Below are 14804 nucleotides of genomic sequence, written 5' to 3'. Positions count from 1 at the left end.
AACCTAAAGGTGAGTGAGCGTAGCGAACGAACTTCAACCAGGACGTGATTGAGCCATGCGAACGAGCTCACTTATGAAGTAAAACGGGGCAAAGCCCGTGGGTACAGCTAGTTTTATTATAATTATGTTGTGAAAGCTAGACCCAGAGAATGAAAGTCGTGTAAACTCAACTATGGACCATTGTTGGTCCAACAAAAGTATCTTTTGTTGGTCCAACGGAGTGAAAAACGGTTGGACAACGGTTGGCTTGATGTATGATACCCAGCAATGCATATTAATGTATTTCATTAACAATGAACCAATGTTGGTCCACAGTTGTAAATATTGGTTGGCCCAACTACGAGATATACAGTTGGACAACGGTTGGTTGGTTGTGGAAGCTCCAACCAACCATCGACCAACTGTCCCACAGTTGGCCAATGTTGGCCCAACCATCTGTGCTACATGGGTGACTTATAGCCTGTTGTACATTGCTTGTATTGAAAGGCCAATAATAAATTATTTTATTTGATTTGAGGTTATTTGATTAACATATGCACGTAACCTAACCTAATCTTACATTTTGCTGGCATTTGCGAGGTCATTAGGTGTCGGATCGTAAAAAATACACCGTTCAATTTGTCGTGAAATTTTGCACAATTCGAGTACCCACAACATGGATTTGGGTCAAAAAAGTGTTTTTCAGTTTTTCCGGGAAAACGGTGCTTTTCCGCAAAAAATCAGTGCTAAAAACGAACAGATTTTTTAACATAAATTATTTTTTTCAACGTTGCCTTGAGGTTGACATAATTACCCAAATGGTGAACTAATCGCTCCAATATATATACAATCCAATTATATATATATATATAAAATATTATATTTTTCATAAATAATAAAAATTAAGACTTTCTTGATACTTAAAATGATTGCTTTCAGAGTTTTCAAAACACCACCTTTGATATTATTTTTGTTGTATACTAAACCAATGGGATTTATTTTTAAGGACAAAATATTTTCTAGCGTAGCCTGTAAATAAAGAAAGGCGGGAAAATTGTAAGCAAAGCAATTGCCAAACTGTTCTGCTCTGCTGCTCTGCTTTGCTTCTGCTTTTGCTACGCTTTTGTGAATTTAGTTAGAACCAGAAGCTGAAGCTGTTGTGTTGTGATTGATTGTGATTCTTTCATAATACGTTCTGTCGTTCTGTCTTTCTCTTTTTGTGTCCTACCTTCTTATGATACTTTGATTGTCATTGTTTATAGTGAATATTGAATGTGAATGTGACTAATAAATAGGCTGGTTATAAGTAAGTTATAAATTTACTTTCATTCATACACTGTTTGTGACGGTCATTCGGTTACGGTTAGTGTCTAGTGTTATTGTGTTAGCGGGGAAAAGTTTGCCTGCTAAACAAAACAAGATTTAATATTATTTAATCAAACAACAATTAATATCTATACCTCAGTATTTAAAAGTCAGGTGGTGATAAAAAAACAAAGCAGGTATTGAAGGACAGGGTAATTGATAAATTCCTCAGTCATCATAGGCCTATTTGATTATTCTTATGTTACACCCAATCCTTTTGTTACTTCTGTCTCTGTGCTATATTAATAATATTATATTCCGGATCTTCTAAGCATAGCCTCCAAACAGGTAAGTATAGGATTTCAGAACTATTCCCCCACATGATAACATTTCACTTGACCTGTTTAGGCTTAGGCCTACTATTGCTCCTGGAGCAAAAAAGATAACTGGCATCTTAATTTTACTTTTAATGGCATGGTTGAGTGGGCTAAAAATAGGAGACAAACTTAACTTAGTGACATGTAATAGGATAACGATAATCGCAGGACAGTGTAGCATTGTGTAAGGCCTATGCACACGAGAGACTTTTTGTTGGCTGACTGTCGGCCGACTGGCTGGAGTCGGCTGGACAATTGAAAAGTCATCAAGACTGTTTGGTCGTTGACTGTGGGTGCGCACACGCAACAACTGATTTGTCATCTTTCGAGTGTCAAAAGGATGGATGTGTTAGAAACCCCTGTCGTATGTGCATTTACTATAGACAATAGTGAGACAATATATATTTATTCCTTTAAGCATACAGATAATGCAATAGGACAAGTCAAGAATTTTATATGGTAAAATACATAGAGTTGAGACACACAGTTTAAAAACAAGATAAGAGCAGCGACAAAGATTTAGATAAAATTTTTACATCAGATAAACAGGTCATGATGTGAGGCGATCGTCCATGTAGTCTGCAACAGAGTAGTAGGATTGGTCCTTTAGAAATAGAGTTACAGTTTTCTTAAATCTATTGAGTGGCAAATTTCTAATAGCTATTGGGAGTTTATTATAAAGAGCGAGTTGATGGTAAACATGACAATGCCGGGTTTTTGCAAGCCTTACATATGGAGTAACAAGGTTATGTCTAAATCTAGTGAGGTGATCATGATGAGCATTTTGAGGAGCAAAAGAGTTGATATTTTGTTTGACATATACTAAGGTGTTTAAAATATCCTACACAGATGGCATGGTCAAGATTTTTAACTTCTGAAAGCTAGTTTGCATGATTGACGATCTCTTAAGTTGTCAAGTAGTCTTACCGCCTTCTTTTGCCATCGGAAAACCTTTTTTGCATGGCATGAATGACCCCACAGTCGAATACCATAGCTGAGAGTAGCATGAAAGAGTCCGAGTCCATAGTAGACAACTAGCAGTGTATCAGAGCTTACTGATTGCTTAAGCCTTCTTATTAGGTACCTACACAATTCTTGATAGTTTTTTACACAGATTACGGACATGAGGTTTCTAAGTGAGGTGGTTGTCTAAAGTGAAACCCAGAAGTTTGACATCACTTCTTGCATTACAGGTTGTCGGAATTTCTCTAAGAGAGAAATAAATTAAATCTGTTTTTTGCTCATTTATTACTAAATTATTGGATGCAAACCAGTTTTTGGAGCATTTGAGAGTGTAGTTGTTTGGCATGTTCGAAACAACTATCTGAGCATATCAAGGTTGTGTCATCAGCTTAAAGTACTGACAAAATAGTAACATTACAATACATATTGTTAACAAAAATCAGGTACAAGAAAGGTCCGAGCACCCTTGGGGTACACCAGCCTTAACATCAATGAAGTTAGAGCTAACATTATTTACTTTGACCTTTTGTTTACGTCCAGACAAGTAAGATTTCACAAGATTTAGTTCCTTATCTCTAACACCATAGAAATCTAATTTTTTTTCAAAATATCAAAAGATAGGCAGTCAAAAGCCTTTGAAAGATCAATCAAATTTGAGGCAATGATATTCTTGTTTTCAAAACCTTTAAGGCCAAGTCACACCGAGCTCGCTCCCGCGGCGGGAGCGAATTTTGAAAAATCGCTCACCGTGTTATCAAATGTGCCAAGTCACACCGCACTACCGCGCGCCCGCGGGCGTGCGGTAGTGTCCGCCACGTCCACCTGCTGAGCGATTTTTTTAGACTACCGCGGCGGGAGTTTTGTCTAGCGCATGCGCAAAGGGGCATTTCGAATGCCCAAGCTATTTAAAGTTTAAAAGTAATACAGTTTATACAGTTTAAAATTAAATTTAACATGTTTCTTTTTTTGATGATGTAGCCTATGTTGTTTTGTATTATCTTCGTAACATGTTTATCACCAGAAAAAAATCATTTTTGTTTACCATGCAAAAATAATGTTTACGGTGAAAATGTAATGTTTCCCTTAAAAAAATTTTATATTGCCGACGTAAACAGAATTTATTTTATTGTTTCATCAACTTTTTTGATTTGCAACAACCAAAACTTTGCAATCAATGTAAACTTGAACTTTCAATAGAAGGCTTAGCAAAAAATTACATTACATTTATAATGGTCATATGTTTTTATTTAAAAAGTAAATAGTCTTTGTAGTGTAGCGAAAAATGACGTTCATAATGCTGAAAGTGGATAATTTATCCTAAATCATATTTAAAATGCTTCAAACACAAGGTCTGAATTAAATTTAAAAAAATAATTATTCACTTTTTTAAGTAGCCCTACACTAACAAATAAATAAACATGCAATTGCTTCTTAAACACTTTACTTAAAACCTGCAAATTTACATGGCATAAACTAGGTAAGATTTATAGAGGTAAATTTACTAAACAGGTAAGATGAGTTTCTTATGTAAAACGAATTGTAATGAACTCATCCCAAAACTCCCGCCGCGGACGCGAACTTTTGGTGTGACATGGCTCGAGGAAAAACATCCGCGAGCGGTACTCCCGCGGCGGGAGCGGCGGATGTCGGTGTGACATGGCCTTTAATGATAAAGTTGACAATAACTTCCATCGCTTGTACTGTATTACATTTTGGACGAAAACCATATTTGGTAGTTATAGAGCAAGTTGTTGTTGTTGAAATATTGATACATTTGTGCAGTTATACAAGATTCTATTACCTTACCAACTATAGGAACAATCGCTATAGGCCTATAACAATCAGCCTTATTTGGATCCCCTCGCTTAAAGATTGGGGTGATATTAGCAAACTTCTAACATTCAAGAAAAATACCTTGGGTAAGAACTAAGTTTACTAAGTATGTCATGGGTTGGGTGATGATGTTACCAACTGATTTTAATAAATAATTGGACAGACCAAAAACATCCTCACTTTTTGAGTTGCTAAGGTGTGCTAGAATGCTGGCTATTACATCAGAATTCATAGTTTGCAAGGTGAAACCATCTACTGGGATTGGTTTATCATAATTCTTAAGTAAGTCAAAATAGCTATCACAACTTACATCTATACCTACACTTGGTTGAACCATAGATAAAACATACTCCCTTAGTAGATTTCTCATCCTAATGGAACAGCTGAAGACAATTTTATTGTTAGTTCTGTACGGTTTATGTAGAGGTCGTGTTTTGTTTACAATTTGTTTCCCGTTAATACAGTCATTTAAAATCGTGTCTAACCAAATAATACGATCTAATCATAAACAATAAATTGTCCCCTAGTTATTTAACCAAACAGTAAAGCACAAATCAAGAAATCAACCCTAAAATAATAGAAACAAAATTTCGTTGACACTAGTGCCCAGTGTGGCGTACATGAACTAGACATGAAAAACGAGCTTCAAAATTTACAATGGGATGAGAAGTCTACTTGTGTTGGTTAGTCTATGGTTGAACTGAAGTTGACACATTAGCAAAATAATCATTTAAAATATCAGGTGTGATGGGAATGTGAGAATTGGGCTTGTTAGCACCAGATTCTCTTTTTATAACTTTCCAGGCCATTTGACATTTATTCTTTGCATCCTGTATAAGATTATCATTTACTATTTTCTTTGCTTTGACAATTTCTTTGTTATAAAGTTTTTTAGATTTTATGTACATATTCTTGTCAGTTACATTTGCACTGCATTTCCACTTGTCATACAAAATGAGTGTTAGGTTTTGCATAGCTTCAAGCTTTGGTGTGAACCATTTTTTAAAGTTGTGACTTGGTGAAGGACTACCTTTGACTGTATTATGTTTTACATGAACTACAGGACAATGGTGATTAAAAATTGAGCATATGATGTTTAAGAAGAATGAAAAGGCAACATTTACATCAATAAGGCTATACATTTCCGACCAGTCAACTATGGATAAACTATTACTAAAATAACCTAATCTGACCTCGTTCATTAAGTGTCTCTTTCTCATTGGTGAGTCTTCTTTGGGAGCAGGGACGTCATGATGTAGGTTAAGTTTCAGCCAGACCCCAGTGTGATCGGAGATATCTTGGTCAACCAGGGAAACTTCGTAGTAGTCCGGTGTTAGGTTGGTGTAGATGTTGTCAAGGCCAGCAGTAAGACGTGTTGGGCTGTGGTTTGTACAGTAGAGGTTAAAAGATCTTAATAAATTCAGGAACACTTCCGTTTCAGAACTTTCTAGATTTAAAAAGTCAACATTGAGATCACCAGCCAAGGCTACCCGTTCATTGTTTTTTACAAATTTCTTGAAGACGTGTTGCAGAAGATTGTCTATGTTGTCTATGAAAAGTCTAAAACTACAGTCAGGAGTACGATATATGCACAAAATTATTATATTCCAGTCAGATAGGCCTACTCTAACTGCTGACCCCTCACAGATAAATTCATGACAGAATGCAGAAATGTCAATACACTTAAAAGACATGTTCTTCCTAAGATAAATTGAGGAACCACCATATGAGGATGATCTAGTAAAAAAGTCGGCTAAAACAAAGTCGTCAGGCACATAATAACATATTTCTTCGCTGTTAAGCCAATGCTCATTTAAGCATATTATGTCAACCAATGTGTGGTTCAAAATCACTTCCAACTGGCCCAATTTATTTTTCAACGAACGTATATTGAAAAAACAAATGCTTAGCTTCTTTAAAAATTTTGTAATATGCCTAGGCTGATTTCCACGATGTTGGCTTAAGTTCCAACATAATTAACTTAAGTTCTCATTACTTGAGTGTTCGACTCTAAAAAAGTCTCTTGTCTACTTTACCACTTGACCACTAAAGACTTTGTGCATGAAAACGTAAAAGAAAATACTGGGTGCATCCAAATAGTCAGAGAACCTTGAAAGTCCATTTTTGCTGGTACCTGTTATACTCGGATTTGAGGAAATATCCGGACAAATTTTTCATGTGTAGGAACTTGGGGCAAGAGTGCGCACTTAACACGTTCGCTACTGAGCAGCGGTCATTGCCACAGACCAGGGTAAACATATGAATCTTACGCATAGACCGGCTGTCACTTGGTTAACAGTACACACGGACCACGGGCAAAGACCTGTAAAACAGTGATCATTTACTTTGCAATACGCTACAATCGTGTTTGTAAATAATTTATACTAGTTTTTTTTGTATTTTTTATATTCTTTCGTAAAGACGCATACAGTATTTGCGACGCCCGGTCTACAGCGAAGACAATAAGTGAAAATTATCATAGTTTTCCTGAAATAGACCAAACGTAGCATATATGCGACAGTTCATTTTTGTTTGTGTTTTGAGGTGAAAGTAGCCTAAGTAAAAAAAAACAGATTATTCAAGAACAGCTTATAACTGAACAAATATAAAACCTACATAGGATAATACAGCATACACTGCATACATATATATATACAGGGTGTCCCGGAACTCTCTACCAATATTTTAGGGCATTGTTCCTGGGTAAGAAACATACCTAAATATCATATTTAAATTGTCCGGAAGTCCTTAGTTACTCACACAGCCGCCATTTTGTTTTTTTCAGTTATTAATTTTGTTCTAAAGAACGGTTAAACATATGAAATTGAAACTTTGCAGAAAACATTTATGACAACTAGACAAAGCTACAAAAAAATTATGACGATTTTTCAAATTCATAAAACAAAATGGCGGCCATTTAACATTTTTATAAAATCAACGGTTTTTGAGTTATTTAAGAAACAAAATTTTAAATGGCCGCCATTTTGTTTTATGAATATGAAAAATCGTCATAATTTTTTTGTAGCTTTGTCTAGTTGTCATAAATGTTTGTGCAAAGTTTCAATTTCATATGTTTAACCGTTCTTTAGAAAAAAATTAATAAATGAAAAAAACAAAATGGCGGCTGTGTGAGTAACTAAGGACTTCCGGACAATTTAAATATGATATTTAGGTATGTTTCTTACCCAGGAACAATGCCCTAAAATATTGGTAGAGAGTTCCGGGACACCCTGTATATACAGTGATGCAGAAAAGTAAAGACCAGTTTTTCCAACTATCATATGACGTCACCAATCATCATATCCACAGACCAAGCGACGCAGTTGTGCGTCAGACATCTCTGTAGACCACTGTAGGGAATCCAGTGCCTTCAAATAGACCGTTACAAAGATATAAGCATTTTAATAACATTAGAACCCTGATGCAAATATGTGACGGCAGTCTATGGGTGGAAACCGACCGTCGCATATGTGCGTCGCTGGTCCATGTGAATGAAAAATTTCGTACTATTACAGTAGCGAACGTGTTCAAGTTTAACCCCCCAACAAATAGGTTAAATGATTAACAATTGAAACAAAACTAATAGTGAGCAATCGTATGTTAGTTGATAACCAAACTACATTTTATTTTTACAATTATCATTAATGTATCATTTAAAAAAATAATAATGTTAAAAAAGTTACATTTGCGGACTCTTGCCCCGTATGTGGGGCAAAAGGACGCAAAAGCACACAAGACATACTGAAACAGATTTAATTAGTAAAAACACTCATTCACTTAAATACCTACTACAAAACAATTTATGTTTAGCACGTTCTTAGTGACAATTAGTTCTGTTTACCAGTAATCACAAGTGAATTTACTCCCATCCTCATGAATTGAACAAGAGTCATGCACTTGCATGAAGTTCATTGAATCCAGTCCTCCTTTGGCGGTTTCTCTAGACAGATATAGTAATACCAGAAACAAAAGAACCCTGGGCCGTTTCGAGCCGCGCAGGTTTGAATGGTACGCCACACCAACCGGCGCGAACCACGTGATCTTTTCGTTTCTGCGCAGGTTGTTTTGTTCGTGGTATTACTATAGTTTTGGTACTTGATGTCGTTGGTTGTTGAATTGTTTTTTTTACCTTTGGATTTCTTAAACGAGGTGTAAACACTGAAATAACATGTTTGGGGCATGCAAACTCTTGCCCCACATTCAAAGTTTTTACATGTAATGAGCTGCTGCTCGCTGTGGCCATTAATGGAACTAAACTAACATGGCTATAAGTAGAGCATTAAATGACCATTTAAACTGTATAGGATTAAGTTTATGATTGAAACAATTGGTGTAAATACCTGCTTCTTGTAATCCAAATTGTTGCTGTTATGACGCAACTAGTTTCGACTTATCACGAAGTCATCTTCGGGCGTCCAGGGGATGTCAATTCACTTCATCAGAAGGTCGTCAATACACACATACGTTCATACACGAACATGGTCACGGTTACGAACAAAAACACAGACACGAACATTGAAACGAAAAAAGTACGATTTAACGAGTAAAAGCTAAAAATGGTAATTTACTCGTTAAATTGTACTTTTTTCGTTTCAATGTTCGTGTCTGTGTTTTTGTTCGTAACCGTGACCATGTTCGTGTATGAACGTATGTGTGTATTGACGACCTTCTGATGAAGTGAATTGACATCCCCTGGACGCCCGAAGATGACTTCGTGATAAGTCGAAACTAGTTGCGTCATAACAGCAACAATTTGGATTACAAGAAGCAGGTATTTACACCAATTTTTATATTCAACGTAATCCGGAGGCTAACATCAACAATGAAACAATTGAATTAATTATTGGAATAACGTATACTAATTCCCAAATTCTTAAATATTAGATCAAAATAACAGTAAAATTATTTTACCTAACCCGCCATGTTAAACTTCCCTATCCCAAGCGTGATGTATACAACTTCCTTACTTCTCGAGTGATGTAAAGTTGAAAAAAAAATTCACTGGGTGACGTAATGAAACCCATTTAAATAACAATGAGTGCTTAATTTAAAAAAAATATACCTCTATGGAGGCATCGACGTTCAACGCTAGAAATCAGCTGTGCGCTTGAATGTTATTGTTATGCTTTAAAGTATTTTCCTAACCTAGCTTTTGTTTGTAAAAGAACGTTACTGAAAAAACGATGAGTGAAATGGATAATGAAAAATATTGTACGTAAACCCATGTATATTGTCGGGTCAGGTAAAATCTTGTACGTTACACGTTGCGCAAGAGCGTGTTTACATCTCTTAGGTGAATAATGCAACTCGCTTCCGCTCGTTGCACAACATTCACCTGTGTGATGTAAAAACGCTCTTACTACACTTGTAATGTAAATAGCTATTAACTCATTGTGAGATGAATGAACGGAGAGAAACCATCAAACTACGGAGGAATGACAAGGGTTCTGTCTTTCACCGGATGAGACTTAGTGGTACCAACTAGCTCAAGCCCAAAGTAAAAATTTCTGCTTTGCATACTCTTGCCCTGTGCGCACTCTTGCCCCGAGTTACTCTACTCACGAATGAATATTGACAGTTAGATTTAATATTATGTCTAAATATTCCTTCAAAGACTTTTTATGAAGAAAGGGCCGTGCCTCCACTTCATCAATAAGTTTATCAACTTTTTCGTCTCGCAAAACACTTCCACTTGTCGCAGCCATAACGCTCTTGACTGTCTGCTTATCACACACACAACAAAACTCTGTCAGACTGGCAGACTTTTTAGTCGTCAGTGTGCTCGTTCAAACTTGTCCCTGTACCTTTATCAATACGACACAACAGTTGAGTCGGGGAACTGTCGGCAGGGAAATCGGGCAGCCCCAAAATGCCTCGACTTTCTGGCTGCGATTGGTCTGTGTGCGCGCTCAGATTTACCACTATGGGACCGACTTTGATTCCTGACTAAGTCAAAAAAGTCGGCTGGCTGACAAAAAGTCTCGTGTGCGGTAGGCCTAAGGAACTTATCCTCAAAATTGTGCTTGACACCTTTTTGTGGTATTTTTTGATGGTGTATCTGGATACTTCACCCCTGCTTTTTCCCTCAATTTGGCAATACTGAGGGCCTGTACTGAGCACCAGGGTTGCCACCCCGATTTCGGTCCCTTGTGCCTGTGTTATTTATTTATTACATTATTTGACAGGACATAAATTCATATACAGGATAATACTAAAACTAAGAAATAACAAAAATGTCTTACTAAATTATTAATCTAACTTAATGTCCCCATTTAAATAACATTCGATAGAAAAAATATTTTTTGTTGTTAACCAGGTCTTCAGGGTGGATCTGAACTGTGTATTACAATCAATATTTTTATGCGGAGTGGTAACTTATTGTAAACTTGTGGGCCTATATATTGGGGAGATAAATGAAATTTCTCTAATCTATGAGTTTCAGGCTTAATATAACTCTTAAATCTAGTGTGATGGGAATGAATGGGTTGGGTCATGAATGAGGACAAATTGTCTTTAACCCAATTTGAAATTTCTAAAATATACTGATCATAAAATGTTAAAACTGAAAATGTTTGAAAAAGACTTTTACAAGGAGTTCTACAAGGAACTCGCCCAATAATTCTAATTGCTTTTTGTTGAAGTTTGAATATTTTGTTGGAGTGGCATGAGTTTTCCCAAACCAGAATACCATATGTCATTATTGTTTATGTCCATGTTAATCTGTTGGGAGAGGGGACCCGTCCCTAACCAATGGTGGCAACTCTGGGTAAGATTATCACTTTGGTTAGTGCTGCTAACTTATTGTTGTGTTCTTGTAACTTAAAACAAGTTCACAATGACTGGTACTCAGTACATACCATAATATGCCTCTTCTATTGGATGAAACTAAATTTAAACATTTTCACACACTCATCCACACAGCGCATTAGCTGTTGCCGCGGCCTGCCTTCACGCAACTGCAGCGAACGTGTCAGGCTTACTGTAGGTTTTATAGGCCTAGGACCTAGACCCAGGACTGATTTCCTTTTTTTATATTGATGACCCCAGAGTCCAGAAACATCATCATCCGTTCATTTCAAATGGGCTGTGTCTATTACCTTAATACGATAACTCCAGTAAACCAATTTTGTACAAACATTTACCGTAAACCTTGATTTATTCGAACGAGTTTGCTAACCAGCATGACCGGTCCAATAGTGGGGGTTTTATGGGTTAGGCTAAATATTTTTTTGTTGCTGTTTAAACTTGGGCTTAATAGTTAATTGAAGAGAATTTCATAATATGTTTTTTTTTGTAACTGAAAATTTAAAATGTATGCATAAGAAAAGTCTTATGGAGACTAAGAAAATTGTTGGGCTAGTTTGCTTGTTAAATATGTTTTTCAAAAGTAAAATTAATTTATTTGTTTTATTTCTGGTTTGTCTCTGATGTCCTAATTTATTTCATGATGCCTAGCGCCCTAGGAAAAAAAAACTGTCCAAAACAATCCTTTTTCCTTTGGTATGTAGTACAGGACAGTTATGCAAAATGAAACGCTCACCTAGAACAAATTAGGTTAAGGGTAAACTCTTCTGGAATGTGTTTTGGACACACTCCTTAACATTTCCTGAGAATTCCCAAAAAATCCCACTTCAGCAAAATCTGCCATCTTGGAAAATGGTGGCGAAACAAATCAAACTTGCAAAGTTTTACGGAAAATGCTATAACTTCAAATTTATTTGACTTATAATAGTCGTATGAAGCTTAAACTACTCTAAAAAAAGTTTACTTCAAGAAAATAGCACATTTATTAGTATTTCATTGTTTAAATATCTAATAATGATAGCTTAAATATGATTCTTGTAATTTAGAATGTGTCACGTTCATTCTATTTTTGATTTTACGCTGTTTATACTTAAAATATGTATAACTACCCATTTAGTAAAATGTAATGCTTTAAATTTCAAAATAGGTATGTACTACCCATTTAGTAAAATGTAATGCTTTAAATTTCAAATAATATACCTACATATGACTTATGTGATGTTAAGTCAACAATCATGCCAATAATAAGAGTTTGAATGCACCAGAGTGAGCACCAGAGTGAGCTCTGGCAATCTCATGCACCAGAGAGTTGACAGTAACCTGTCAATCATATTGCTGTTGTACCCATTAGATAGCGCTATGTGTTTGATCAAATTGAGCTCTTTATTAAAATTGTTGTCTGACATTGGAACATTTAACAATCTATATAACATACTATTATAAGCGGCATATTTCTGTGATGGTGGATGGTATGACGTGTTATGGATGGTTTGGTTAGACGTGGTTGACTTACGATAAATGCTGAAATCCAATCTATTGTCCAATTTTTCTATTGTCAGGTCTAGAAAATTCATTTTGTTTGACTCCTCGATTTCCTGACAGTTTTTCTACTGTCAGGAAATCGAGGAGTCAAACAAAATGAATTTTCTAGACCTGACAATAGAAAAATTGGACAATAGATTGGATTTCAGCATTTATCGTAAGTCAACCACGTCTAACCAAACCATCCATAACACGTCATACCATCCACCATCACAGAAATATGCCGCTTATAATAGTATGTTATATAGATTGTTAAATGTTCCAATGTCAGACAACAATTTTAATAAAGAGCTCAATTTGATCAAACACATAGCGCTATCTAATGGGTACAACAGCAATATGATTGACAGGTTATTAAGTAAGATGAAAAACAAAAAGTCTGGAGACGTCCAACCACAAAAGAAGAAGTATGTGTGTGTAGAGTACTCACATTCAATTCAGTACTCACTTACGAAAGAATTGAAAAAGCATGGTATCGAATTGGCGTTCAAGACCAACAACAAGACAATTAATAAATTAAACGTTTCTGATCGTGTAATCGACAAAAGTGAGAAGTCAGGTGTATACAAAATTAAATGTGCCAATTGCCCGAGCTTTTACATAGGAAAAACTGGACGGACATTCGGAACCAGGTACAAAGAACATCTCCCATGTCCAAGAGCCGACAAACAAAAATCATCCTTTGCGCAACACCTGGTTGATAAAAACCATGACATGTATGATCTGAACACTGGCCTCGATATACTCCACACAAGCAAGAAAGGAAATAAATTGGACACATTAGAAGAATACGAAATTTACAGAGCCTATACAGAAAATAATTTTGATGACACAATATTAAATGACAAACTACAATATAAATCACACATCATTTTCAATAGTATTTTAGACCAGGACAAGAGACAAAAGGCAGGAGTACAAAGGTCAGCTGATAACACCACTACGCAAAGAACGATGCAGGATTAACTTCCAGTCGGCATCCAGTTCAGATCGTGGCAATGTCAACCGGTACCGTGTGTGCGACAGGCCTGTTCGTTGTGTTTTCGTTATTAATTGTAAAAGTAAAATGTTATTCGTGTTCGTGTTTCGTGTTTCAACTATGACGACGCTACTTCAGCTGAATGTTCAACGTCTGACGATGGCATTATAATGCCGAAACGGCCGTAACTCAAGTTACAACAGATTGAGCTGTAGACGAAGGTAAATACCTATTTTTAATTAATATCACAGCTCAGGGGCTAAAAATGGATTTTAATTTTTATACAACAATGCATTTTATTTAGAACAAAAATATTTGATCACAATCACTAATACTTCTTAATATGATAAATGTTAAGTTAATTTGTTTTTGATCTGTAGGAAACAAATGTAGACTATCCAAGAAAGCCAAGAAAGCCTAGTGTATAGGTACCGTTATTATTGCAGGATTTTGGGGCAATTAGAGTGAAACATATGATTTTTAACGGCAAGGCACAGTTTGACAATGAAAAGATAAAACAAAATTACCCTGTTCAATTGTAAATATGTAAGTAAATCTCAATTCTTTGTCAAGAATATATCATGACAGCAGTTACAGGTAAATATAAAATATCTTACTATACCTTAATTAATATTATAGTAGAATGTTTGCAGACACTCGCCATAACCAATTAGTAAAATCAAATTAATGGTAAACATCTGAAAAATTCTAAGTAATAAGGTAAAATTGCCATCACTAGCATGAAGTCTTTTAAAAACCATAGATGATAATTGTTTCAGACAGATCAAAAACCAATAAACTTAGCATTTATCATGTTAAGAAGTATTAGGGATTGTGATAAAATATTTTCGTTCTTAATAATATGCATTGTTGTATAAAATTGCACATCTTCCAATTGATTCAACGTATTTGACTGCGAATTTGGCAGTGGTTAGCGGATAATTGTTGTAGGTCGGCAGCGGTGCCGAGACGCAACTTAGTTTGGGTTTTGTGTATTGTTAGGTGTAATGTATTAGTTAAGT

The 14804-nt window shown here is 35.7% G+C and overlaps 1 protein-coding gene across 3 annotated transcripts in view; it reads left to right on the top strand.

Moving 5' to 3' along the window:
• The first annotated feature begins 1119 nt into the window (after positions 1-1119).
• LOC128986299 (claspin-like) overlaps positions 1120-14804 on the top strand; it is a 50955-nt gene continuing 37270 nt past the window's right edge. Inside the window, exon 1 of one of the 3 annotated variants that reach the window (XM_054406590.1) lies at positions 1120-1285. The gene's annotated coding sequence lies outside the window, so the exon portion shown is untranslated. Of the gene's footprint in view, positions 1286-1471; positions 1633-13807; positions 14004-14804 lie in introns of those variants that run through there. The other 2 variants (XM_054406593.1, XM_054406592.1) reach the window with 2 other exon arrangements.

The sequence above is a fragment of the Macrosteles quadrilineatus genome, unplaced genomic scaffold, assembly GCF_028750875.1.
Source record: "Macrosteles quadrilineatus isolate MER2022 unplaced genomic scaffold, UCM_ALF_1.0 Scaffold_2__2_contigs__length_208266976, whole genome shotgun sequence".
Classification (NCBI taxonomy): Eukaryota; Metazoa; Arthropoda; class Insecta; order Hemiptera; family Cicadellidae; genus Macrosteles; species Macrosteles quadrilineatus.
Note: the sequence above shows the minus strand (reverse complement) of the source record. Positions and strands in the feature narration are given on the sequence as shown.